The sequence below is a fragment of the Spinacia oleracea genome, chromosome 5, assembly GCF_020520425.1.
Source record: "Spinacia oleracea cultivar Varoflay chromosome 5, BTI_SOV_V1, whole genome shotgun sequence".
In the NCBI taxonomy this organism is placed as follows: Eukaryota; Viridiplantae; Streptophyta; class Magnoliopsida; order Caryophyllales; family Amaranthaceae; genus Spinacia; species Spinacia oleracea.
In genome coordinates, this window is record NC_079491.1 from 18,698,304 (window position 1) to 18,726,233 (window position 27,930).

Below are 27,930 nucleotides of genomic sequence, written 5' to 3' on the forward strand. Positions count from 1 at the left end.
GCCTATGCCATAATCGTAACACCCTAATAATTCCTTGCCTTTATAAAACCATTTTCCAACTTAAATAAATGAATTACTTAAGTATTACCACCACCGTGATAACTATGACACCCTAATAATTCCTTGCTTTTATAAAACCATTTTCCAACTTAAAATAAAAGAATTACTAAGATATTACCGCCATCGTGATAACGGTCAAGGCTATTAACAGAATTATGCAGCGGAATTAACTAACTTTCAAAACATAATTAATAGTCAATGGCCTCCATAAAAATCGGAACCATAACGGCCCAAAACCAAAATATTTAATAATCCAAAATCCATTAACTAGCAATTTAAATAGTTTAAGTAGTCTAGACTAATAAAATAGTAGAGTTTAGAATGCAGGAGAAAAACATCGCTCAACACAATCCCATGCTAGATAACTTCTCCCGCAAGTTATCTCTACAAACCTGTTATTCAAAATCTACTCCCCAACAACGCAAATACAATGGTGGATCATCATAGGGTCATAAAGGCAAAGGCCATGACCAAAAGAAATATGAAGCACGAAGTCAGCGAAAGCTGAGTACGAACAAGCTAGAATGAAATCCTAGTTTATCATTGTAACACCCCGACAATTCTCTCTTTTCTAAAATAATCTTTTAATATAAAACGTAGAGAATTATCAAGGCATTATCGCCCGTGTGAAAACGTAACGGCTTATTCAGAATTTTGCAGCGGAAAACATAAAACTAACTTTAGGTTTATAAATAATCGATTACAGATTTAGTCCCCAAAAATCAACCAACGAAAATAAGGAAATATAAATAGTACGACAAGTTTAAAGTCCCAATTAACAAACCCAAGTTAACTTAGCAAATCAAAACTAAATACAAGCTCTCTATTCCCGATCCCAATGATGCAACATCTTCAAACCTGCAGATGGACAATGCTTATTGATCCTTAGAGACTGCTCACCAAAGATTGGGTCATCACAGGATCAATAAGGCATAGCCATGATCAACATGCACAAGCAAAAGCACGTAATCAGCAAAGCTGAGTACTACATACTAAATCAATAATAATCCTAACATGATACTATTAAACGATCAATCCTAACATGATACTAATGAACATAAGTAAGGGCAGACAAAGCATGATAATCTGACGACCATACTTAACTAGACTAGGCTAGACTGGACTAGACTTTTATAGCAATAATATTATTTTAATTGAAATAGGAAATGGACCGAGTTTTCTAGCTAGAAGTCTTCACTAAGGAAGACGAGGTACGGGCGCGACTCCGTAACCTCAGTGACCTGCGATATCGAGGAACGTTTGACTAAAAATAGGACGCGGTGATCAATCCGGTCCGAATGAAAGGCCATGGGCTACCACCATGAACCCCAACTCCTGTTTGTCCGTCACTTTAGACGTGCACAATTGCTACTCAGTTTCACTTTACATGATTTACAAATTGACACCCTGTTATGACTCAACAATCACATAAGGCATACAACTCACGTTTATTTACAACTGTTTTTATCTTGGAATTAAGTAAGTGATCACAATGGCATCAAACAAGACTCATTCCAATTAACTCCAATCTTTCCTTTAATACTGATCAACCCCTGTATATGGGTATAAGGTTTCAACTTACTAAATAAGGTCCTCCGCCCTCATAAAGTAGTGAAAAGCTAAAAGGGAACAACAATCAACTGATCTGAATTATATACTAAGTAATCTAGTGTTCCCAATCAAACATGTTTGCATCAATCTTCCATACTAACATGTTATAATCCTCAAAATGCAATATAAGTTTAATATGTTCATCCAACAGTATCAAACATGCAATTCCAACCTGACTAAGTTCATCAACAACATTAACATAACCAAGTTCATCAACAATTCAACATGGTTTCAACAATTAGCACACATTCCAAGCACACAGGTATGTACGTACCTTGTGTAAACAAACTGATAGACCACTTTAACACTTTCAAAAGTCGCCTAAAGAGAATTCTCCGCCTAAAACAACCAACAAATAATCCCAATCAATTTCTAATCATTGGCAACCATAATAAAGCATTCTAAATGTATCCTAAACATATTTAGAGCTTTCCCCAATATCAAAACTTAAACATTGATTTCCTGGCATCAGTGATTGAAATTCGTTGAAAACTTTTTGCAAACATCGTACTTTAAATTTTCAGCAATATAAATTCATTTAAAAACTTCACTAAGACCAATTAACGTTCTTAGAACATTGAAACAATCAAATTTCAAAATCCCTAATCATCCCACCATGATTTCAAAACTATTGAAACCTTAAATTTCATGTTTAATAATTAAAATTCTTATTTCAATCAAATTTAATAAATCTGAAATTTAATAAACTCACTATGCAAATATATAAATTTGAATTCTATGTTTAGATAATTAAAACCATAAATTTAAAATGTGAAAACATTAATTAAACTACTAAAACAAAATTAAAGCATTAAATAGTTTTAGGGTTAAAGAAATAACCAAAAGAGGAGGAGTGAGGGTGCTGGCCGGATGAGGGGCGGCGGCGACAAGGCAGGTGGTCGCGGGTCTGGGCGACGCTGCTGCTGGTCGCGGTGGTTGTGCAGGGACGGTTGCTTGTGAGGCAGGGAGCAAGAAGCAACGAATAGGGGAGTGCGAGAAGCAAGGCTTGCCGGCGGCTGGGCACGGCCGCAGACACGGTCGACGATGGTAGTCGCCGGTGGTTGCACGGTGGCGGTTGGCTGGGCAAACAAAACCAACAATTTCAACTACAGAGAAGACGAAAGGAGGAACGAAAAGAAAGAAAAAAAAACGAGAGGGAAGAAGGAGGACGACGAGGAGTTACCGGTGGTGGCTGCCGGTGGATTGTGGATGGTGGCTGGTGGATGACGGCGACGTGAGAGGCAGCAAGAGGAGAGAAGTGTTTGAGGTTTTTGCAATTCACGTGAATTTGTTTACGTGAATGTTGAAAAGTAATGGGCATTATGGGTTTATGTGTTTTGGGCTTCACCAATTTGGGCTAGGATTAGGATCTAGTTTTAGAATATGAATCCTAAAACCGATTAGGATTGTTTTCTAATTTCGAACGATTTTCGTAATACAAATTCTTTCAACTTAAAATTCTAAAATTACTTTTGATTTCGTAAATCATTAAAAATAATTAAAATGTAATAAAAAAATATACGTTAATTATATATTTATTTCCAAAATTCATAAATTCTTATTTAAATATATTAAATATACGTTAAAATATATAAATGAAATGTATAGAATTACGGGGGATTACAATCTACCCCTCTTAAAAGAAGTTTCGTCCCGAAACTTGACACGAAAATTCACATATCTTTCCAAACTTTTGAACTTATTCTTATTGTAGAAGTACTTGTGGCATTTATGTACACTCTTTTGCCAACTTAAAGTTTCTTGAATTACTCATGAACACCTATTTCTTACGCGAAGAATCTATTTACTTGCATCGACATGTATAATTTGCTAAAATAAGCATAGAAATGCATGAAAACACCATAAAATTAGGTAAAAAGCGCGAATTTATATCGCATTCTACCCCTCTTAAAGAAAACGAGTTACGCCCTCGTAACTCATCTCACGGAATAACTTTGGGTATTTCTTCCTCAACGAATTATGTCCTCAATACAATATTTTCACTCAAATCATTCTAGCAATGGACTTCTACACTTTTCCCTCACAATGCCTCAACATGTGACATCGTAATGCTCGCATGGTAACTATTGGTGCAAGAAATTCAATCACTCTAGTTGGTCTTCCCAATTACCCTTAAAGTCAATTAACACAGAATCTCAACATATATTTCATAGTAATCTCAGTCTGTCTATCGGTTGCAGGGTGGAAAGAAATACTCATTTCAATGTTGTTCACAAGATTCACTAGGCCTTTTTGCCAAAATTTCAGACTTTATAGTCGGTAAGGATCTCAAATGTTGTCCCATAAAGATAATGTCTCCAAATCATTCAAAGCAACGCACTAGCAGCTAGCTTTAGGTCATGGGTTGGGTAATTGGCTTCATAAAGTTTCAATTGACGCGACAACAGGTGCGGAAGTCAAACGCTCTTTCAAAATTTAGAAAGCTTTCTCCCATTTCTTACTCCACTCGAATTTTGATTCCTCTTTCAACAAGTTGGTCAATGGTTTTGCTCTCTTCGGAAAGTGTTTCACAACTCCTATAATGGTCATCTAGGCTTAGAAAACTTCAAGTATCGGACACGTTCTTTGGAGTAGGTCGCTCACTCACAGCTTGAATCTTAGCAGGATCTACAGGGCTTCCTTCTGGTCAACTTTTCCTTTTTACCAAACCTCATTATGTCTTTCACGGATGTATAACTTTTGGGCACAACTCCTAGCTCTTTCACCAATTCATATATTTCCTTTCACCTTTTCAAGACGCCAAATTATTTCTAACGATCCTGGACCACTCAAATCATCTCTTAGATTTATTCCCTTACGTAACATAGTTCTCAATCAATTTAGTCCTTCACTTTTCCGTCGGTGTCACTTATACACATATGACTTCAAGATTTGTATACTTATTTAATAAAACTAGATTCTTCCTAAGCGTCTCCAAGTAATCCTCAAGTGTTTGTCATGCTCTTTCTCATTCCTTGCATAAATAGGGATATCATCAATAACATCATAACAAACTTAATTCGGAATTCGTAGAAAATCTCATTCATCAAATCCATAATTATGGCAGGTGCATTGGTTAACCCAAACGACATTACTCTAAACCCATAATGACAATAACGAATCCTAATGAGGTCTTAGGCCTTTATCAGCTACTCTCAATTGGTGATACTTCGAACACAAATCAATCTTCGAGAACACACTCTCGCCATTCAATTGGTCAAATATGTCATCTATCCAAGGCAAAGGATACTTGTTCTTGATGGTGTTTAGCTCCCTAAAATCGATGCATAATTCCATACTCTTATCTTTCTCCTTAACAAACAACACAGGATCTCCCCATGGTGATGCACTAGGCCTAATATACCCCTTAACGAAACAACTCTTGCAATTGTGTCTTAATTTGCTCATTTCGAGAGGTGTCATTCTATATGGTGCTTTAGTTATAGGTGTCGTTCTAGGAACTAAGTTTATAGTGAACGCAAAGGCTCCAACAGGTAACATACTTGCAAATTTCACTCGGAAACACATCAATGAATCCACTCACAATGGCAACATCTTCGATTTTGACTCCAAGTTCTTTATTCACCTCTAACACACTACAGAAAAATAGTTCACGCTCCCTATTCATCAATTTCCTCACTCGCATTACAGAAATAACCAAAGGTTCTTGGACTACCCAAAACATCTATACGAGGTCAATCTTCCAATATGGTTCCTTACATTTACTTTCTGAATTTCACAGTACGTCTATCTTATCCTTGTACAAACTTAGTCAATTCCATCCTAAGGTTTATGAATTCTTGTGCCTTTTGCTTTCTCATAAAAGGAGTTTCCTTAAGGCAGTAAAAAAAAACGAATCCCAATTGAATCTCTCAACAGCGCTAAGTCTAACCCCATTTTCTCTCCACCATAAATCAGCTTCATCTTCCAAGTACAGTACAACTTGACCCACTCTCATGTTCTCAAGACAGTTCAAATCCCCAAACAGTTTCTCGAACTCTCTAACCTAGTTCTCTAAAAAGTAAGATCAGTTTCCCCCTTAAAGTATGGTGACTTAACTTTGGCTAGTCTTTTAAACATGTCCCCAGCAGAATCGGGACGCTCAATTCTCTCTTGGATCATCTTTTCCGTCAAGAGGCGAATAGCGACAACTAAGTCATTATTGCTTGACATTCTAGTGTGCGACCTAAAATTAATTACTCTACGATCCATAACTCATATTTCCCCTCTACGAAAGAAATTTAGATTTGATCATAGAGATCGCATCAACAAACACTTATTCAAGAATGTACACCAATAATAGAGCAATCATCGTCACTCATTCAAGAAAATATCCCCATCAAGGACATACAATTTGAAAACCAATGAATGGAAGTTCAATCACAACAAAGAAGTAATAATATTCCCATTCGGGTGCCCAAAATAAACTCATGATCATTTGGATTATCTATAATCTAGCTTTATTCCTCGAAACAAAATGTTGATAACACTTCCTAAATCGTAACATCGAGTTTGTCCTAAAATAAAGTAAAGGTTCTATGATATAAATTTAAACTACTGTTGGCGAATTATGGAATTCCCAAATTGGAAAAAAAAATACTTTAACTTCTATTGCTGACTCTATAAAGGTTTATTATATCCTTGAAAATAATAAAGAACATTTCAAACTTCAATAAACTTTAACCTTAAACTGTTGTAGCTTTGCTACTTATTCTTTAAAACATAAAAGAGCTAATTAACTATTAATGACTTCAAAATATTTGTGGCCTTTTGCCTTTCCATTGCTCCTGAAACTTGCGGAGTGAAATTTAGATCTCAAGATCATCGAACTCTTCTTCAGGGTCTTCATCGGGGTCTTCCTCAGGGTTTGCATCTTCACCCATGTCTTCATCTTGATTAGGCTCACTTGCCATCTCCTGTTCACTTTCGAGCTCTGCATCCGAATCACTAGAGATCTCAATGGTTGGCTCATGAGCCGCTGGGTTAGGATTCTCTGCCTCAACACCTACATTCTCATTCTCCACAGCTACATCATTTTCCTCTAGGTCATTATTTACACTAATTCCCATAGGTTCTTCTGTAACTGAATCCCCAACATGACTCCCTACGATTTTACCGTCTCTAAATCCACTTTCTGCCGCTTCAATAACGGTGGTCAGAATTTCTGAATCATATTTCCATCTACCATCCCAAGTTCCATACTTAGCCAAGTTTGGAGTTCCATTATCAGAATGCATGTCTTTAAACTTTTCCTTGAGTTCTAGGTATGGAAATTTGTTAGGTAAGCAATTAATGATAGTGGCTGCTATGATATCCTTTCTCATTAAGATAGGTTGCCCTTGAACCTTAGCATAATATTCACATCCAAACACAATTTTCTTCACATAAATATCTGGGGTTTCTATATCAAGTTTCTCGAAGGATCCTATATTGGTATACTTGGAAAGAAACATTTTATCCCTGAAATACACAATTCAAGGTCTCACTAACGATTTTCCAGCCAAAACATAAACAAGGTTCAGTAATCGATAAGTTTGGTGGAATCAAACAATTCTTTATGCACTTGTAAATGTAACACTTAAACAATTAGCACATGCACATACATAACAATCAATTTCTTATCATTGACTAGCTACTAATGCACATATAATTCTATCTTATATGCCCTTCTTATACTACCCATCTCTCATAAACTAAAGCATTAGAATCATTTATATAACGAAATAAAAGGACGAAAATATAATAAAATTATAACGTAGAGTAATAACATAAATAAAAATATAACATAAGTAAAATGAAATAAGTTAAGAAAATGCGTAGCGAATAAATTCGAGAATAAAGTTATTAATTCGAAAAGATTTATATTTCCTAATTAACGAATTCTAACTCTTGAAACAACTTAAAAAAAATTGAACTCCTTTTTAAAAAAAATGTATTCATATGATTTTTATTTATTTGTTTGAATAATAAATAATAAAAAAAATAAATGTCCAAAGTATCACTTTAACTTGGAAAAATAATTTGATTTCGAACGTAAATAAGGAATATCGTATACTTTCAAACAGGATAAAAGGAAATCGGCCCCCAAAAAAACAGTACCAATTTTTGAACACTATAATATGTAGGAGCTCGATTGTAAGAAATTTATTTTAAATAACTAGATAGTTAGGCGCCTAAAAATTTATTAAAGTAAAACCTTAGCTCTGATACCACTTTGTAACACCCCGACAATTCTCTCTTTTCTAAAATAATCTTTTAATATAAAACGTAGAGAATTATCAAGGCATTATCGCCCGTGTGAAAACGTAACGGCTTATTCAGAATTTTGCAGCGGAAAACATAAAACTAACTTTAGGTTTATAAATAATCGATTACAGATTTAGTCCCCAAAAATCAACCAACGAAAATAAGGAAATATAAATAGTACGACAAGTTTAAAGTCCCAATTAACAAACCCAAGTTAACTTAGCAAATCAAAACTAAATACAAGCTCTCTATTCCCGATCCCAATGATGCAACATCTTCAAACCTGCAGATGGACAATGCTTATTGATCCTTAGAGACTGCTCACCAAAGATTGGGTCATCACAGGATCAATAAGGCATAGCCATGATCAACATGCACAAGCAAAAGCACGTAATCAGCAAAGCTGAGTACTACATACTAAATCAATAATAATCCTAACATGATACTATTAAACGATCAATCCTAACATGATACTAATGAACATAAGTAAGGGCAGACAAAGCATGATAATCTGACGACCATACTTAACTAGACTAGGCTAGACTGGACTAGACTTTTATAGCAATAATATTATTTTAATTGAAATAGGCAATGGACCGAGTTTTCTAGCTAGAAGTCTTCACTAAGGAAGACGAGGTACGGGCGCGACTCCGTAACCTCAGTGACCTGCGATATCGAGGAACGTTTGACTAAAAATAGGACGCGGTGATCAATCCGGTCCGAATGAAAGGCCATGGGCTACCACCATGAACCCCAACTCCTGTTTGTCCGTCACTTTAGACGTGCACAGTCTAAAGCTATTGCTACTCAGTTTCACTTTACATGATTTACAAATTGACACCCTGTTATGACTCAACAATCACATAAGGCATACAACTCACGTTTATTTACAACTGTTTTTATCTTGGAATTAAGTAAGTGATCACAATGGCATCAAACAAGACTCATTCCAATTAACTCCAATCTTTCCTTTAATACTGATCAACCCCTGTATATGGGTATAAGGTTTCAACTTACTAAATAAGGTCCTCCGCCCTCATAAAGTAGTGAAAAGCTAAAAGGGAACAACAATCAACTGATCTGAATTATATACTAAGTAATCTAGTGTTCCCAATCAAACATGTTTGCATCAATCTTCCATACTAACATGTTATAATCCTCAAAATGCAATATAAGTTTAATATGTTCATCCAACAGTATCAAACATGCAATTCCAACCTGACTAAGTTCATCAACAACATTAACATAACCAAGTTCATCAACAATTCAACATGGTTTCAACAATTAGCACACATTCCAAGCACACAGGTATGTACGTACCTTGTGTAAACAAACTGATAGACCACTTTAACACTTTCAAAAGTCGCCTAAAGAGAATTCTCCGCCTAAAACAACCAACAAATAATCCCAATCAATTTCTAATCATTGGCAACCATAATAAAGCATTCTAAATGTATCCTAAACATATTTAGAGCTTTCCCCAATATCAAAACTTAAACATTGATTTCCTGGCATCAGTGATTGAAATTCGTTGAAAACTTTTTGCAAACATCGTACTTTAAATTTTCAGCAATATAAATTCATTTAAAAACTTCACTAAGACCAATTAACGTTCTTAGAACATTGAAACAATCAAATTTCAAAATCCCTAATCATCCCACCATGATTTCAAAACTATTGAAACCTTAAATTTCATGTTTAATAATTAAAATTCTTATTTCAATCAAATTTAATAAATCTGAAATTTAATAAACTCACTATGCAAATATATAAATTTGAATTCTATGTTTAGATAATTAAAACCATAAATTTAAAATGTGAAAACATTAATTAAACTACTAAAACAAAATTAAAGCATTAAATAGTTTTAGGGTTAAAGAAATAACCAAAAGAGGAGGAGTGAGGGTGCTGGCCGGATGAGGGGCGGCGGCGACAAGGCAGGTGGTCGCGGGTCTGGGCGACGCTGCTGCTGGTCGCGGTGGTTGTGCAGGGACGGTTGCTTGTGAGGCAGGGAGCAAGAAGCAACGAATAGGGGAGTGCGAGAAGCAAGGCTTGCCGGCGGCTGGGCACGGCCGCAGACACGGTCGACGATGGTAGTCGCCGGTGGTTGCACGGTGGCGGTTGGCTGGGCAAACAAAACCAACAATTTCAACTACAGAGAAGACGAAAGGAGGAACGAAAAGAAAGAAAAAAAACGAGAGGGAAGAAGGAGGACGACGAGGAGTTACCGGTGGTGGCTGCCGGTGGATTGTGGATGGTGGCTGGTGGATGACGGCGACGTGAGAGGCAGCAAGAGGAGAGAAGTGTTTGAGGTTTTTGCAATTCACGTGAATTTGTTTACGTGAATGTTGAAAAGTAATGGGCATTATGGGTTTATGTGTTTTGGGCTTCACCAATTTGGGCTAGGATTAGGATCTAGTTTTAGAATATGAATCCTAAAACCGATTAGGATTGTTTTCTAATTTCGAACGATTTTCGTAATACAAATTCTTTCAACTTAAAATTCTAAAATTACTTTTGATTTCGTAAATCATTAAAAATAATTAAAATGTAATAAAAAAATATACGTTAATTATATATTTATTTCCAAAATTCATAAATTCTTATTTAAATATATTAAATATACGTTAAAATATATAAATGAAATGTATAGAATTACGGGGGATTACAATCTACCCCTCTTAAAAGAAGTTTCGTCCCGAAACTTGACACGAAAATTCACATATCTTTCCAAACTTTTGAACTTATTCTTATTGTAGAAGTACTTGTGGCATTTATGTACACTCTTTTGCCAACTTAAAGTTTCTTGAATTACTCATGAACACCTATTTCTTACGCGAAGAATCTATTTACTTGCATCGACATGTATAATTTGCTAAAATAAGCATAGAAATGCATGAAAACACCATAAAATTAGGTAAAAAGCGCGAATTTATATCGCATTCTACCCCTCTTAAAGAAAACGAGTTACGCCCTCGTAACTCATCTCACGGAATAACTTTGGGTATTTCTTCCTCAACGAATTATGTCCTCAATACAATATTTTCACTCAAATCATTCTAGCAATGGACTTCTACACTTTTCCCTCACAATGCCTCAACATGTGACATCGTAATGCTCGCATGGTAACTATTGGTGCAAGAAATTCAATCACTCTAGTTGGTCTTCCCAATTACCCTTAAAGTCAATTAACACAGAATCTCAACATATATTTCATAGTAATCTCAGTCTGTCTATCGGTTGCAGGGTGGAAAGAAATACTCATTTCAATGTTGTTCACAAGATTCACTAGGCCTTTTTGCCAAAATTTCAGACTTTATAGTCGGTAAGGATCTCAAATGTTGTCCCATAAAGATAATGTCTCCAAATCATTCAAAGCAACGCACTAGCAGCTAGCTTTAGGTCATGGGTTGGGTAATTGGCTTCATAAAGTTTCAATTGACGCGACAACAGGTGCGGAAGTCAAACGCTCTTTCAAAATTTAGAAAGCTTTCTCCCATTTCTTACTCCACTCGAATTTTGATTCCTCTTTCAACAAGTTGGTCAATGGTTTTGCTCTCTTCGGAAAGTGTTTCACAACTCCTATAATGGTCATCTAGGCTTAGAAAACTTCAAGTATCGGACACGTTCTTTGGAGTAGGTCGCTCACTCACAGCTTGAATCTTAGCAGGATCTACAGGGCTTCCTTCTGGTCAACTTTTCCTTTTTACCAAACCTCATTATGTCTTTCACGGATGTATAACTTTTGGGCACAACTCCTAGCTCTTTCACCAATTCATATATTTCCTTTCACCTTTTCAAGACGCCAAATTATTTCTAACGATCCTGGACCACTCAAATCATCTCTTAGATTTATTCCCTTACGTAACATAGTTCTCAATCAATTTAGTCCTTCACTTTTCCGTCGGTGTCACTTATACACATATGACTTCAAGATTTGTATACTTATTTAATAAAACTAGATTCTTCCTAAGCGTCTCCAAGTAATCCTCAAGTGTTTGTCATGCTCTTTCTCATTCCTTGCATAAATAGGGATATCATCAATAACATCATAACAAACTTAATTCGGAATTCGTAGAAAATCTCATTCATCAAATCCATAATTATGGCAGGTGCATTGGTTAACCCAAACGACATTACTCTAAACCCATAATGACAATAACGAATCCTAATGAGGTCTTAGGCCTTTATCAGCTACTCTCAATTGGTGATACTTCGAACACAAATCAATCTTCGAGAACACACTCTCGCCATTCAATTGGTCAAATATGTCATCTATCCAAGGCAAAGGATACTTGTTCTTGATGGTGTTTAGCTCCCTAAAATCGATGCATAATTCCATACTCTTATCTTTCTCCTTAACAAACAACACAGGATCTCCCCATGGTGATGCACTAGGCCTAATATACCCCTTAACGAAACAACTCTTGCAATTGTGTCTTAATTTGCTCATTTCGAGAGGTGTCATTCTATATGGTGCTTTAGTTATAGGTGTCGTTCTAGGAACTAAGTTTATAGTGAACGCAAAGGCTCCAACAGGTAACATACTTGCAAATTTCACTCGGAAACACATCAATGAATCCACTCACAATGGCAACATCTTCGATTTTGACTCCAAGTTCTTTATTCACCTCTAACACACTACAGAAAAATAGTTCACGCTCCCTATTCATCAATTTCCTCACTCGCATTACAGAAATAACCAAAGGTTCTTGGACTACCCAAAACATCTATACGAGGTCAATCTTCCAATATGGTTCCTTACATTTACTTTCTGAATTTCACAGTACGTCTATCTTATCCTTGTACAAACTTAGTCAATTCCATCCTAAGGTTTATGAATTCTTGTGCCTTTTGCTTTCTCATAAAAGGAGTTTCCTTAAGGCAGTAAAAAAAAAACGAATCCCAATTGAATCTCTCAACAGCGCTAAGTCTAACCCCATTTTCTCTCCACCATAAATCAGCTTCATCTTCCAAGTACAGTACAACTTGACCCACTCTCATGTTCTCAAGACAGTTCAAATCCCCAAACAGTTTCTCGAACTCTCTAACCTAGTTCTCTAAAAAGTAAGATCAGTTTCCCCCTTAAAGTATGGTGACTTAACTTTGGCTAGTCTTTTAAACATGTCCCCAGCAGAATCGGGACGCTCAATTCTCTCTTGGATCATCTTTTCCGTCAAGAGGCGAATAGCGACAACTAAGTCATTATTGCTTGACATTCTAGTGTGCGACCTAAAATTAATTACTCTACGATCCATAACTCATATTTCCCCTCTACGAAAGAAATTTAGATTTGATCATAGAGATCGCATCAACAAACACTTATTCAAGAATGTACACCAATAATAGAGCAATCATCGTCACTCATTCAAGAAAATATCCCCATCAAGGACATACAATTTGAAAACCAATGAATGGAAGTTCAATCACAACAAAGAAGTAATAATATTCCCATTCGGGTGCCCAAAATAAACTCATGATCATTTGGATTATCTATAATCTAGCTTTATTCCTCGAAACAAAATGTTGATAACACTTCCTAAATCGTAACATCGAGTTTGTCCTAAAATAAAGTAAAGGTTCTATGATATAAATTTAAACTACTGTTGGCGAATTATGGAATTCCCAAATTGGAAAAAAAAATACTTTAACTTCTATTGCTGACTCTATAAAGGTTTATTATATCCTTGAAAATAATAAAGAACATTTCAAACTTCAATAAACTTTAACCTTAAACTGTTGTAGCTTTGCTACTTATTCTTTAAAACATAAAAGAGCTAATTAACTATTAATGACTTCAAAATATTTGTGGCCTTTTGCCTTTCCATTGCTCCTGAAACTTGCGGAGTGAAATTTAGATCTCAAGATCATCGAACTCTTCTTCAGGGTCTTCATCGGGGTCTTCCTCAGGGTTTGCATCTTCACCCATGTCTTCATCTTGATTAGGCTCACTTGCCATCTCCTGTTCACTTTCGAGCTCTGCATCCGAATCACTAGAGATCTCAATGGTTGGCTCATGAGCCGCTGGGTTAGGATTCTCTGCCTCAACACCTACATTCTCATTCTCCACAGCTACATCATTTTCCTCTAGGTCATTATTTACACTAATTCCCATAGGTTCTTCTGTAACTGAATCCCCAACATGACTCCCTACGATTTTACCGTCTCTAAATCCACTTTCTGCCGCTTCAATAACGGTGGTCAGAATTTCTGAATCATATTTCCATCTACCATCCCAAGTTCCATACTTAGCCAAGTTTGGAGTTCCATTATCAGAATGCATGTCTTTAAACTTTTCCTTGAGTTCTAGGTATGGAAATTTGTTAGGTAAGCAATTAATGATAGTGGCTGCTATGATATCCTTTCTCATTAAGATAGGTTGCCCTTGAACCTTAGCATAATATTCACATCCAAACACAATTTTCTTCACATAAATATCTGGGGTTTCTATATCAAGTTTCTCGAAGGATCCTATATTGGTATACTTGGAAAGAAACATTTTATCCCTGAAATACACAATTCAAGGTCTCACTAACGATTTTCCAGCCAAAACATAAACAAGGTTCAGTAATCGATAAGTTTGGTGGAATCAAACAATTCTTTATGCACTTGTAAATGTAACACTTAAACAATTAGCACATGCACATACATAACAATCAATTTCTTATCATTGACTAGCTACTAATGCACATATAATTCTATCTTATATGCCCTTCTTATACTACCCATCTCTCATAAACTAAAGCATTAGAATCATTTATATAACGAAATAAAAGGACGAAAATATAATAAAATTATAACGTAGAGTAATAACATAAATAAAAATATAACATAAGTAAAATGAAATAAGTTAAGAAAATGCGTAGCGAATAAATTCGAGAATAAAGTTATTAATTCGAAAAGATTTATATTTCCTAATTAACGAATTCTAACTCTTGAAACAACTTAAAAAAAATTGAACTCCTTTTTAAAAAAAATGTATTCATATGATTTTTATTTATTTGTTTGAATAATAAATAATAAAAAAAATAAATGTCCAAAGTATCACTTTAACTTGGAAAAATAATTTGATTTCGAACGTAAATAAGGAATATCGTATACTTTCAAACAGGATAAAAGGAAATCGGCCCCCAAAAAAACAGTACCAATTTTTGAACACTATAATATGTAGGAGCTCGATTGTAAGAAATTTATTTTAAATAACTAGATAGTTAGGCGCCTAAAAATTTATTAAAGTAAAACCTTAGCTCTGATACCACTTTGTAACACCCCGACAATTCTCTCTTTTCTAAAATAATCTTTTAATATAAAACGTAGAGAATTATCAAGGCATTATCGCCCGTGTGAAAACGTAACGGCTTATTCAGAATTTTGCAGCGGAAAACATAAAACTAACTTTAGGTTTATAAATAATCGATTACAGATTTAGTCCCCAAAAATCAACCAACGAAAATAAGGAAATATAAATAGTACGACAAGTTTAAAGTCCCAATTAACAAACCCAAGTTAACTTAGCAAATCAAAACTAAATACAAGCTCTCTATTCCCGATCCCAATGATGCAACATCTTCAAACCTGCAGATGGACAATGCTTATTGATCCTTAGAGACTGCTCACCAAAGATTGGGTCATCACAGGATCAATAAGGCATAGCCATGATCAACATGCACAAGCAAAAGCACGTAATCAGCAAAGCTGAGTACTACATACTAAATCAATAATAATCCTAACATGATACTATTAAACGATCAATCCTAACATGATACTAATGAACATAAGTAAGGGCAGACAAAGCATGATAATCTGACGACCATACTTAACTAGACTAGGCTAGACTGGACTAGACTTTTATAGCAATAATATTATTTTAATTGAAATAGGCAATGGACCGAGTTTTCTAGCTAGAAGTCTTCACTAAGGAAGACGAGGTACGGGCGCGACTCCGTAACCTCAGTGACCTGCGATATCGAGGAACGTTTGACTAAAAATAGGACGCGGTGATCAATCCGGTCCGAATGAAAGGCCATGGGCTACCACCATGAACCCCAACTCCTGTTTGTCCGTCACTTTAGACGTGCACAGTCTAAAGCTATTGCTACTCAGTTTCACTTTACATGATTTACAAATTGACACCCTGTTATGACTCAACAATCACATAAGGCATACAACTCACGTTTATTTACAACTGTTTTTATCTTGGAATTAAGTAAGTGATCACAATGGCATCAAACAAGACTCATTCCAATTAACTCCAATCTTTCCTTTAATACTGATCAACCCCTGTATATGGGTATAAGGTTTCAACTTACTAAATAAGGTCCTCCGCCCTCATAAAGTAGTGAAAAGCTAAAAGGGAACAACAATCAACTGATCTGAATTATATACTAAGTAATCTAGTGTTCCCAATCAAACATGTTTGCATCAATCTTCCATACTAACATGTTATAATCCTCAAAATGCAATATAAGTTTAATATGTTCATCCAACAGTATCAAACATGCAATTCCAACCTGACTAAGTTCATCAACAACATTAACATAACCAAGTTCATCAACAATTCAACATGGTTTCAACAATTAGCACACATTCCAAGCACACAGGTATGTACGTACCTTGTGTAAACAAACTGATAGACCACTTTAACACTTTCAAAAGTCGCCTAAAGAGAATTCTCCGCCTAAAACAACCAACAAATAATCCCAATCAATTTCTAATCATTGGCAACCATAATAAAGCATTCTAAATGTATCCTAAACATATTTAGAGCTTTCCCCAATATCAAAACTTAAACATTGATTTCCTGGCATCAGTGATTGAAATTCGTTGAAAACTTTTTGCAAACATCGTACTTTAAATTTTCAGCAATATAAATTCATTTAAAAACTTCACTAAGACCAATTAACGTTCTTAGAACATTGAAACAATCAAATTTCAAAATCCCTAATCATCCCACCATGATTTCAAAACTATTGAAACCTTAAATTTCATGTTTAATAATTAAAATTCTTATTTCAATCAAATTTAATAAATCTGAAATTTAATAAACTCACTATGCAAATATATAAATTTGAATTCTATGTTTAGATAATTAAAACCATAAATTTAAAATGTGAAAACATTAATTAAACTACTAAAACAAAATTAAAGCATTAAATAGTTTTAGGGTTAAAGAAATAACCAAAAGAGGAGGAGTGAGGGTGCTGGCCGGATGAGGGGCGGCGGCGACAAGGCAGGTGGTCGCGGGTCTGGGCGACGCTGCTGCTGGTCGCGGTGGTTGTGCAGGGACGGTTGCTTGTGAGGCAGGGAGCAAGAAGCAACGAATAGGGGAGTGCGAGAAGCAAGGCTTGCCGGCGGCTGGGCACGGCCGCAGACACGGTCGACGATGGTAGTCGCCGGTGGTTGCACGGTGGCGGTTGGCTGGGCAAACAAAACCAACAATTTCAACTACAGAGAAGACGAAAGGAGGAACGAAAAGAAAGAAAAAAAACGAGAGGGAAGAAGGAGGACGACGAGGAGTTACCGGTGGTGGCTGCCGGTGGATTGTGGATGGTGGCTGGTGGATGACGGCGACGTGAGAGGCAGCAAGAGGAGAGAAGTGTTTGAGGTTTTTGCAATTCACGTGAATTTGTTTACGTGAATGTTGAAAAGTAATGGGCATTATGGGTTTATGTGTTTTGGGCTTCACCAATTTGGGCTAGGATTAGGATCTAGTTTTAGAATATGAATCCTAAAACCGATTAGGATTGTTTTCTAATTTCGAACGATTTTCGTAATACAAATTCTTTCAACTTAAAATTCTAAAATTACTTTTGATTTCGTAAATCATTAAAAATAATTAAAATGTAATAAAAAAATATACGTTAATTATATATTTATTTCCAAAATTCATAAATTCTTATTTAAATATATTAAATATACGTTAAAATATATAAATGAAATGTATAGAATTACGGGGGATTACAATCTACCCCTCTTAAAAGAAGTTTCGTCCCGAAACTTGACACGAAAATTCACATATCTTTCCAAACTTTTGAACTTATTCTTATTGTAGAAGTACTTGTGGCATTTATGTACACTCTTTTGCCAACTTAAAGTTTCTTGAATTACTCATGAACACCTATTTCTTACGCGAAGAATCTATTTACTTGCATCGACATGTATAATTTGCTAAAATAAGCATAGAAATGCATGAAAACACCATAAAATTAGGTAAAAAGCGCGAATTTATATCGCATTCTACCCCTCTTAAAGAAAACGAGTTACGCCCTCGTAACTCATCTCACGGAATAACTTTGGGTATTTCTTCCTCAACGAATTATGTCCTCAATACAATATTTTCACTCAAATCATTCTAGCAATGGACTTCTACACTTTTCCCTCACAATGCCTCAACATGTGACATCGTAATGCTCGCATGGTAACTATTGGTGCAAGAAATTCAATCACTCTAGTTGGTCTTCCCAATTACCCTTAAAGTCAATTAACACAGAATCTCAACATATATTTCATAGTAATCTCAGTCTGTCTATCGGTTGCAGGGTGGAAAGAAATACTCATTTCAATGTTGTTCACAAGATTCACTAGGCCTTTTTGCCAAAATTTCAGACTTTATAGTCGGTAAGGATCTCAAATGTTGTCCCATAAAGATAATGTCTCCAAATCATTCAAAGCAACGCACTAGCAGCTAGCTTTAGGTCATGGGTTGGGTAATTGGCTTCATAAAGTTTCAATTGACGCGACAACAGGTGCGGAAGTCAAACGCTCTTTCAAAATTTAGAAAGCTTTCTCCCATTTCTTACTCCACTCGAATTTTGATTCCTCTTTCAACAAGTTGGTCAATGGTTTTGCTCTCTTCGGAAAGTGTTTCACAACTCCTATAATGGTCATCTAGGCTTAGAAAACTTCAAGTATCGGACACGTTCTTTGGAGTAGGTCGCTCACTCACAGCTTGAATCTTAGCAGGATCTACAGGGCTTCCTTCTGGTCAACTTTTCCTTTTTACCAAACCTCATTATGTCTTTCACGGATGTATAACTTTTGGGCACAACTCCTAGCTCTTTCACCAATTCATATATTTCCTTTCACCTTTTCAAGACGCCAAATTATTTCTAACGATCCTGGACCACTCAAATCATCTCTTAGATTTATTCCCTTACGTAACATAGTTCTCAATCAATTTAGTCCTTCACTTTTCCGTCGGTGTCACTTATACACATATGACTTCAAGATTTGTATACTTATTTAATAAAACTAGATTCTTCCTAAGCGTCTCCAAGTAATCCTCAAGTGTTTGTCATGCTCTTTCTCATTCCTTGCATAAATAGGGATATCATCAATAACATCATAACAAACTTAATTCGGAATTCGTAGAAAATCTCATTCATCAAATCCATAATTATGGCAGGTGCATTGGTTAACCCAAACGACATTACTCTAAACCCATAATGACAATAACGAATCCTAATGAGGTCTTAGGCCTTTATCAGCTACTCTCAATTGGTGATACTTCGAACACAAATCAATCTTCGAGAACACACTCTCGCCATTCAATTGGTCAAATATGTCATCTATCCAAGGCAAAGGATACTTGTTCTTGATGGTGTTTAGCTCCCTAAAATCGATGCATAATTCCATACTCTTATCTTTCTCCTTAACAAACAACACAGGATCTCCCCATGGTGATGCACTAGGCCTAATATACCCCTTAACGAAACAACTCTTGCAATTGTGTCTTAATTTGCTCATTTCGAGAGGTGTCATTCTATATGGTGCTTTAGTTATAGGTGTCGTTCTAGGAACTAAGTTTATAGTGAACGCAAAGGCTCCAACAGGTAACATACTTGCAAATTTCACTCGGAAACACATCAATGAATCCACTCACAATGGCAACATCTTCGATTTTGACTCCAAGTTCTTTATTCACCTCTAACACACTACAGAAAAATAGTTCACGCTCCCTATTCATCAATTTCCTCACTCGCATTACAGAAATAACCAAAGGTTCTTGGACTACCCAAAACATCTATACGAGGTCAATCTTCCAATATGGTTCCTTACATTTACTTTCTGAATTTCACAGTACGTCTATCTTATCCTTGTACAAACTTAGTCAATTCCATCCTAAGGTTTATGAATTCTTGTGCCTTTTGCTTTCTCATAAAAGGAGTTTCCTTAAGGCAGTAAAAAAAAACGAATCCCAATTGAATCTCTCAACAGCGCTAAGTCTAACCCCATTTTCTCTCCACCATAAATCAGCTTCATCTTCCAAGTACAGTACAACTTGACCCACTCTCATGTTCTCAAGACAGTTCAAATCCCCAAACAGTTTCTCGAACTCTCTAACCTAGTTCTCTAAAAAGTAAGATCAGTTTCCCCCTTAAAGTATGGTGACTTAACTTTGGCTAGTCTTTTAAACATGTCCCCAGCAGAATCGGGACGCTCAATTCTCTCTTGGATCATCTTTTCCGTCAAGAGGCGAATAGCGACAACTAAGTCATTATTGCTTGACATTCTAGTGTGCGACCTAAAATTAATTACTCTACGATCCATAACTCATATTTCCCCTCTACGAAAGAAATTTAGATTTGATCATAGAGATCGCATCAACAAACACTTATTCAAGAATGTACACCAATAATAGAGCAATCATCGTCACTCATTCAAGAAAATATCCCCATCAAGGACATACAATTTGAAAACCAATGAATGGAAGTTCAATCACAACAAAGAAGTAATAATATTCCCATTCGGGTGCCCAAAATAAACTCATGATCATTTGGATTATCTATAATCTAGCTTTATTCCTCGAAACAAAATGTTGATAACACTTCCTAAATCGTAACATCGAGTTTGTCCTAAAATAAAGTAAAGGTTCTATGATATAAATTTAAACTACTGTTGGCGAATTATGGAATTCCCAAATTGGAAAAAAAAATACTTTAACTTCTATTGCTGACTCTATAAAGGTTTATTATATCCTTGAAAATAATAAAGAACATTTCAAACTTCAATAAACTTTAACCTTAAACTGTTGTAGCTTTGCTACTTATTCTTTAAAACATAAAAGAGCTAATTAACTATTAATGACTTCAAAATATTTGTGGCCTTTTGCCTTTCCATTGCTCCTGAAACTTGCGGAGTGAAATTTAGATCTCAAGATCATCGAACTCTTCTTCAGGGTCTTCATCGGGGTCTTCCTCAGGGTTTGCATCTTCACCCATGTCTTCATCTTGATTAGGCTCACTTGCCATCTCCTGTTCACTTTCGAGCTCTGCATCCGAATCACTAGAGATCTCAATGGTTGGCTCATGAGCCGCTGGGTTAGGATTCTCTGCCTCAACACCTACATTCTCATTCTCCACAGCTACATCATTTTCCTCTAGGTCATTATTTACACTAATTCCCATAGGTTCTTCTGTAACTGAATCCCCAACATGACTCCCTACGATTTTACCGTCTCTAAATCCACTTTCTGCCGCTTCAATAACGGTGGTCAGAATTTCTGAATCATATTTCCATCTACCATCCCAAGTTCCATACTTAGCCAAGTTTGGAGTTCCATTATCAGAATGCATGTCTTTAAACTTTTCCTTGAGTTCTAGGTATGGAAATTTGTTAGGTAAGCAATTAATGATAGTGGCTGCTATGATATCCTTTCTCATTAAGATAGGTTGCCCTTGAACCTTAGCATAATATTCACATCCAAACACAATTTTCTTCACATAAATATCTGGGGTTTCTATATCAAGTTTCTCGAAGGATCCTATATTGGTATACTTGGAAAGAAACATTTTATCCCTGAAATACACAATTCAAGGTCTCACTAACGATTTTCCAGCCAAAACATAAACAAGGTTCAGTAATCGATAAGTTTGGTGGAATCAAACAATTCTTTATGCACTTGTAAATGTAACACTTAAACAATTAGCACATGCACATACATAACAATCAATTTCTTATCATTGACTAGCTACTAATGCACATATAATTCTATCTTATATGCCCTTCTTATACTACCCATCTCTCATAAACTAAAGCATTAGAATCATTTATATAACGAAATAAAAGGACGAAAATATAATAAAATTATAACGTAGAGTAATAACATAAATAAAAATATAACATAAGTAAAATGAAATAAGTTAAGAAAATGCGTAGCGAATAAATTCGAGAATAAAGTTATTAATTCGAAAAGATTTATATTTCCTAATTAACGAATTCTAACTCTTGAAACAACTTAAAAAAAATTGAACTCCTTTTTAAAAAAAATGTATTCATATGATTTTTATTTATTTGTTTGAATAATAAATAATAAAAAAAATAAATGTCCAAAGTATCACTTTAACTTGGAAAAATAATTTGATTTCGAACGTAAATAAGGAATATCGTATACTTTCAAACAGGATAAAAGGAAATCGGCCCCCAAAAAAACAGTACCAATTTTTGAACACTATAATATGTAGGAGCTCGATTGTAAGAAATTTATTTTAAATAACTAGATAGTTAGGCGCCTAAAAATTTATTAAAGTAAAACCTTAGCTCTGATACCACTTTGTAACACCCCGACAATTCTCTCTTTTCTAAAATAATCTTTTAATATAAAACGTAGAGAATTATCAAGGCATTATCGCCCGTGTGAAAACGTAACGGCTTATTCAGAATTTTGCAGCGGAAAACATAAAACTAACTTTAGGTTTATAAATAATCGATTACAGATTTAGTCCCCAAAAATCAACCAACGAAAATAAGGAAATATAAATAGTACGACAAGTTTAAAGTCCCAATTAACAAACCCAAGTTAACTTAGCAAATCAAAACTAAATACAAGCTCTCTATTCCCGATCCCAATGATGCAACATCTTCAAACCTGCAGATGGACAATGCTTATTGATCCTTAGAGACTGCTCACCAAAGATTGGGTCATCACAGGATCAATAAGGCATAGCCATGATCAACATGCACAAGCAAAAGCACGTAATCAGCAAAGCTGAAAACTACATACTAAATCAATAATAATCCTAACATGATACTATTAAACGATCAATCCTAACATGATACTAATGAACATAAGTAAGGGCAGACAAAGCATGATAATCTGACGACCATACTTAACTAGACTAGGCTAGACTGGACTAGACTTTTATAGCAATAATATTATTTTAATTGAAATAGGCAATGGACCGAGTTTTCTAGCTAGAAGTCTTCACTAAGGAAGACGAGGTACGGGCGCGACTCCGTAACCTCAGTGACCTGCGATATCGAGGAACGTTTGACTAAAAATAGGACGCGGTGATCAATCCGGTCCGAATGAAAGGCCATGGGCTACCACCATGAACCCCAACTCCTGTTTGTCCGTCACTTTAGACGTGCACAGTCTAAAGCTATTGCTACTCAGTTTCACTTTACATGATTTACAAATTGACACCCTGTTATGACTCAACAATCACATAAGGCATACAACTCACGTTTATTTACAACTGTTTTTATCTTGGAATTAAGTAAGTGATCACAATGGCATCAAACAAGACTCATTCCAATTAACTCCAATCTTTCCTTTAATACTGATCAACCCCTGTATATGGGTATAAGGTTTCAACTTACTAAATAAGGTCCTCCGCCCTCATAAAGTAGTGAAAAGCTAAAAGGGAACAACAATCAACTGATCTGAATTATATACTAAGTAATCTAGTGTTCCCAATCAAACATGTTTGCATCAATCTTCCATACTAACATGTTATAATCCTCAAAATGCAATATAAGTTTAATATGTTCATCCAACAGTATCAAACATGCAATTTCAACCTGACTAAGTTCATCAACAACATTAACATAACCAAGTTCATCAACAATTCAACATGGTTTCAACAATTAGCACACATTCCAAGCACACAGGTATGTACGTACCTTGTGTAAACAAACTGATAGACCACTTTAACACTTTCAAAAGTCGCCTAAAGAGAATTCTCCGCCTAAAACAACCAACAAATAATCCCAATCAATTTCTAATCATTGGCAACCATAATAAAGCATTCTAAATGTATCCTAAACATATTTAGAGCTTTCCCCAATATCAAAACTTAAACATTGATTTCCTGGCATCAGTGATTGAAATTCGTTGAAAACTTTTTGCAAACATCGTACTTTAAATTTTCAGCAATATAAATTCATTTAAAAACTTCACTAAGACCAATTAACGTTCTTAGAACATTGAAACAATCAAATTTCAAAATCCCTAATCATCCCACCATGATTTCAAAACTATTGAAACCTTAAATTTCATGTTTAATAATTAAAATTCTTATTTCAATCAAATTTAATAAATCTGAAATTTAATAAACTCACTATGCAAATATATAAATTTGAATTCTATGTTTAGATAATTAAAACCATAAATTTAAAATGTGAAAACATTAATTAAACTACTAAAACAAAATTAAAGCATTAAATAGTTTTAGGGTTAAAGAAATAACCAAAAGAGGAGGAGTGAGGGTGCTGGCCGGATGAGGGGCGGCGGCGACAAGGCAGGTGGTCGCGGGTCTGGGCGACGCTGCTGCTGGTCGCGGTGGTTGTGCAGGGACGGTTGCTTGTGAGGCAGGGAGCAAGAAGCAACGAATAGGGGAGTGCGAGAAGCAAGGCTTGCCGGCGGCTGGGCACGGCCGCAGACACGGTCGACGATGGTAGTCGCCGGTGGTTGCACGGTGGCGGTTGGCTGGGCAAACAAAACCAACAATTTCAACTACAGAGAAGACGAAAGGAGGAACGAAAAGAAAGAAAAAAAACGAGAGGGAAGAAGGAGGACGACGAGGAGTTACCGGTGGTGGCTGCCGGTGGATTGTGGATGGTGGCTGGTGGATGACGGCGACGTGAGAGGCAGCAAGAGGAGAGAAGTGTTTGAGGTTTTTGCAATTCACGTGAATTTGTTTACGTGAATGTTGAAAAGTAATGGGCATTATGGGTTTATGTGTTTTGGGCTTCACCAATTTGGGCTAGGATTAGGATCTAGTTTTAGAATATGAATCCTAAAACCGATTAGGATTGTTTTCTAATTTCGAACGATTTTCGTAATACAAATTCTTTCAACTTAAAATTCTAAAATTACTTTTGATTTCGTAAATCATTAAAAATAATTAAAATGTAATAAAAAAATATACGTTAATTATATATTTATTTCCAAAATTCATAAATTCTTATTTAAATATATTAAATATACGTTAAAATATATAAATGAAATGTATAGAATTACGGGGGATTACAATCATGCTTCACTCAACAATATAAATAATCTACATGCAAAAGCCATTTAATAAACACTTAATCATGGAGACAAGACTCGACACTTAACACGACTCTTGACTCATAGATTTATTAAGAATAAGCTTCGAACGGGCCAAAAAGAAATATCCATAAAAGGTAGGGTGTTGGGAGCCCACCAAACACAAAAATAACTAAAAGTAACCAATTGTCTGACCATACCAACGGAATTCCAGCGCATAAGAAGAATGAAACAACGTCTTGTATCATTTGTAGGAGTACAAGTTTTCCGTCAAGACCCCCCATTGTTCATACTCAAGGTATATACATTCCAAAAGTTTTGAAGCTTGTTCTGGTTGCACTTTACGTTAATTAATATTTTATTCACAAGGTGAACTCAAGACACAACAACATGACATATAATAAAAGCAACCAAACAATTGTATCATTCGTAGGAGTACAAGTTTTCCGGCAAGACCCCCCATTGTTCATACTCAAGGTATATATACGTTCCAAAAGTTTTGAAGCTTGTTCTGGTTGCACTTTACGTTAATTAATATTTTATTCATAAGGTGAACTAAAGACACAACAATATGACATATAATAAAAGCAACCAAACAACAATCTTCTTTTAATTCATTAGGACTTGTGTTCAAAATACAAGACTCAAGTGATATTACTCCCATTGTTCCTTCTCAATATACTATTGAGATAACCCGACATGCCAGTTAACAAGCGGGGTGTGCACAAGGCACGAAAAATCCTTAGTTCAATTAACATAGACTTCCCAAACATACCCTACTAGTGGCGGATCTAGGAATTGTGAGATGGGGGTGCGACTCTACTAATGTAAGTTTCAATATGCTATTAAAAAAAAAAAAATTGGTGTAATTATTTCCCCTACAAAATTGTGTAGTGCATACTTATATCAAAATCATTCGCTTCAATTATATTATTTGACTTTGTACATCTCTGGCAACAACGAAGTACTCCATATATCTAACTATATAGACTATGTAACTGATTAATTTTTTTAAGGTTCAATTCATTTATCAATGTTAAAAAAAAAATTAATCGTACCGTTAGAAAATATTACATTTTTTAAAAATGGTTAACCGTATTTAACTATACTACTATGAATTTTCAAATATTAATAGTAAATATTGTGCTTGCAAACAGTGAAACGACTAACTTTTTTATAGGGTATTGATTACTTTTATGTATAATATATATAAATTTTGTGAAAAGTGGAAAGATACTATATTAAGAATAATTAGAATGGAAAAATGCTCGACAAATAGCACCAAACTAAACAAGTGAAAAGGATGAATTAAAAAAAATTCAGAAACAGGAATTCTCCTTCTACCAAGGATCGAACCCGAGTCTTCTTTACACACATGTGACTATCCTCCCAAGTACCAGCTGGGACAAATATCATTTCATGACAACATATAAGACATTAAATATATATACGGTTTTTCTGGTTATCAGCTTTACATCAACTTCGTTTTTTTTTCCTCGGGGAATGGGGGGCAAGTGTACCCCTTGTACCCCCCTAAATCCGCCCTGTACCCTACAGACGGGGTAAAATAAATAGTGCAACGAGGCACGAATACTTGGCTCAAAATATGCTAGACATTACGTACAATAACATAATAATAACCTCTTGCATCTGAAACAATCATACATGCATAATAATACTCGAACAACATACTTGATATTAAGTTCAACGATTATAAAGAATCACAACATGCTTGTTCACATAGGATTCATAAATTCAATAATAATCCATAACATGTTTGTTCACAACATCAAACATGAATTCATAATAATCCAAGTCACATGATTCACAATAATAAAGTATCACAAGTATCCTTATGTAAACGGTGGTCACCCTAGACATGTACGTACCTCGAATATATAAGTACGTGGGCCACTTTCCGAATCAAGGCTCTAGATTAGAAATCACCTCCTATCATTAAAATAATGAAATTTAATTATTATTCATGCTCACTGAACTTCCAGCAACTTTTATAAATTCTAAAACCTTTGAATTAGTTAGAAATTAATTTTCCATTAATAATAAAATAATAGTCTCACTTGAAAAACTAAAACCCTAGTATGAAAACATTAATTTTTCACGTTAAAAAACCATTAAAACTTGACACTTTAAGTCTTGAAATAATTCTGAAGAATATAATTGATTTCCATAATTGACATTAACATTAAATTATGCAAATCAATCAACCATTAAGTTGGGATTAAAACCCTAACCCCAAATCAACATAAAAATCACTTTAAACCTTTAAAAATCGACACTTTATTAAATAAACGAATCTGAAATTATAGTACTTCAATTTAAAATACTCTTCAATAATCCAAACATACAAATCATCAAAATTCGGTGTTCATAACCGATCCCAACAGTTTAATTAATCAAAATTCATAATAATAATATAATTTAAAATACGGAATTGAAATAGAATAGATAAGGAAAAAGAAAATTATACCAAACCGACCTATAACACAGTACAATTACGAATTGAAAGTGATTGGGCGCAAAAAGATCAAAAGAATAGGGAGTCCATTTACCATTGCCATTTGCCAAAGTGCAAATCCTGTGCAAATCCTGTGCAATTCCTTTTGCAACTTAGGGAGGCTACATCGCCGGTTACCAGCAGCTTTTTTGCCCATACCCAGGGGCAAAATCGTCTTTTTACTTAATTAGTTGAAAAGTCAAACAAAGTACTAAGTATCGGAAAT

General features: G+C 35.1%; 4 long non-coding RNA genes across 5 annotated transcripts; all 4 read right to left on the bottom strand.

Annotated features, from left to right (window-relative positions):
* Window positions 1–269: 269 nt before the first annotated feature.
* Window positions 270–27,887, bottom strand: LOC130461201 (uncharacterized). 2 transcript variants are annotated; one of them, XR_008921603.1, is made up of 4 exons: window positions 27,760–27,887; window positions 27,079–27,139; window positions 23,821–23,885; window positions 22,551–22,817 (listed from the first exon to the last, which is right to left on the bottom strand). It is a non-coding gene; the product is annotated as an uncharacterized lncRNA (long non-coding RNA). The 2 variants fall into 2 exon arrangements; XR_008921604.1 differs by lacking the exons at window positions 22,551–22,817; window positions 23,821–23,885 and adding an exon at window positions 270–466.
* LOC130461204 (uncharacterized) lies at window positions 686–2,064 on the bottom strand. The gene is made up of 2 exons (XR_008921607.1): window positions 1,946–2,064; window positions 686–952 (listed from the first exon to the last, which is right to left on the bottom strand). It is a non-coding gene; the product is annotated as an uncharacterized lncRNA (long non-coding RNA).
* Window positions 7,968–9,356, bottom strand: LOC130461202 (uncharacterized). Its single transcript, XR_008921605.1, has 2 exons — window positions 9,238–9,356; window positions 7,968–8,234 (listed from the first exon to the last, which is right to left on the bottom strand). It is a non-coding gene; the product is annotated as an uncharacterized lncRNA (long non-coding RNA).
* On the bottom strand, window positions 15,260–16,648 carry LOC130461203 (uncharacterized). Its single transcript, XR_008921606.1, has 2 exons — window positions 16,530–16,648; window positions 15,260–15,526 (listed from the first exon to the last, which is right to left on the bottom strand). It is a non-coding gene; the product is annotated as an uncharacterized lncRNA (long non-coding RNA).
* Window positions 27,888–27,930: the final 43 nt, after the last annotated feature.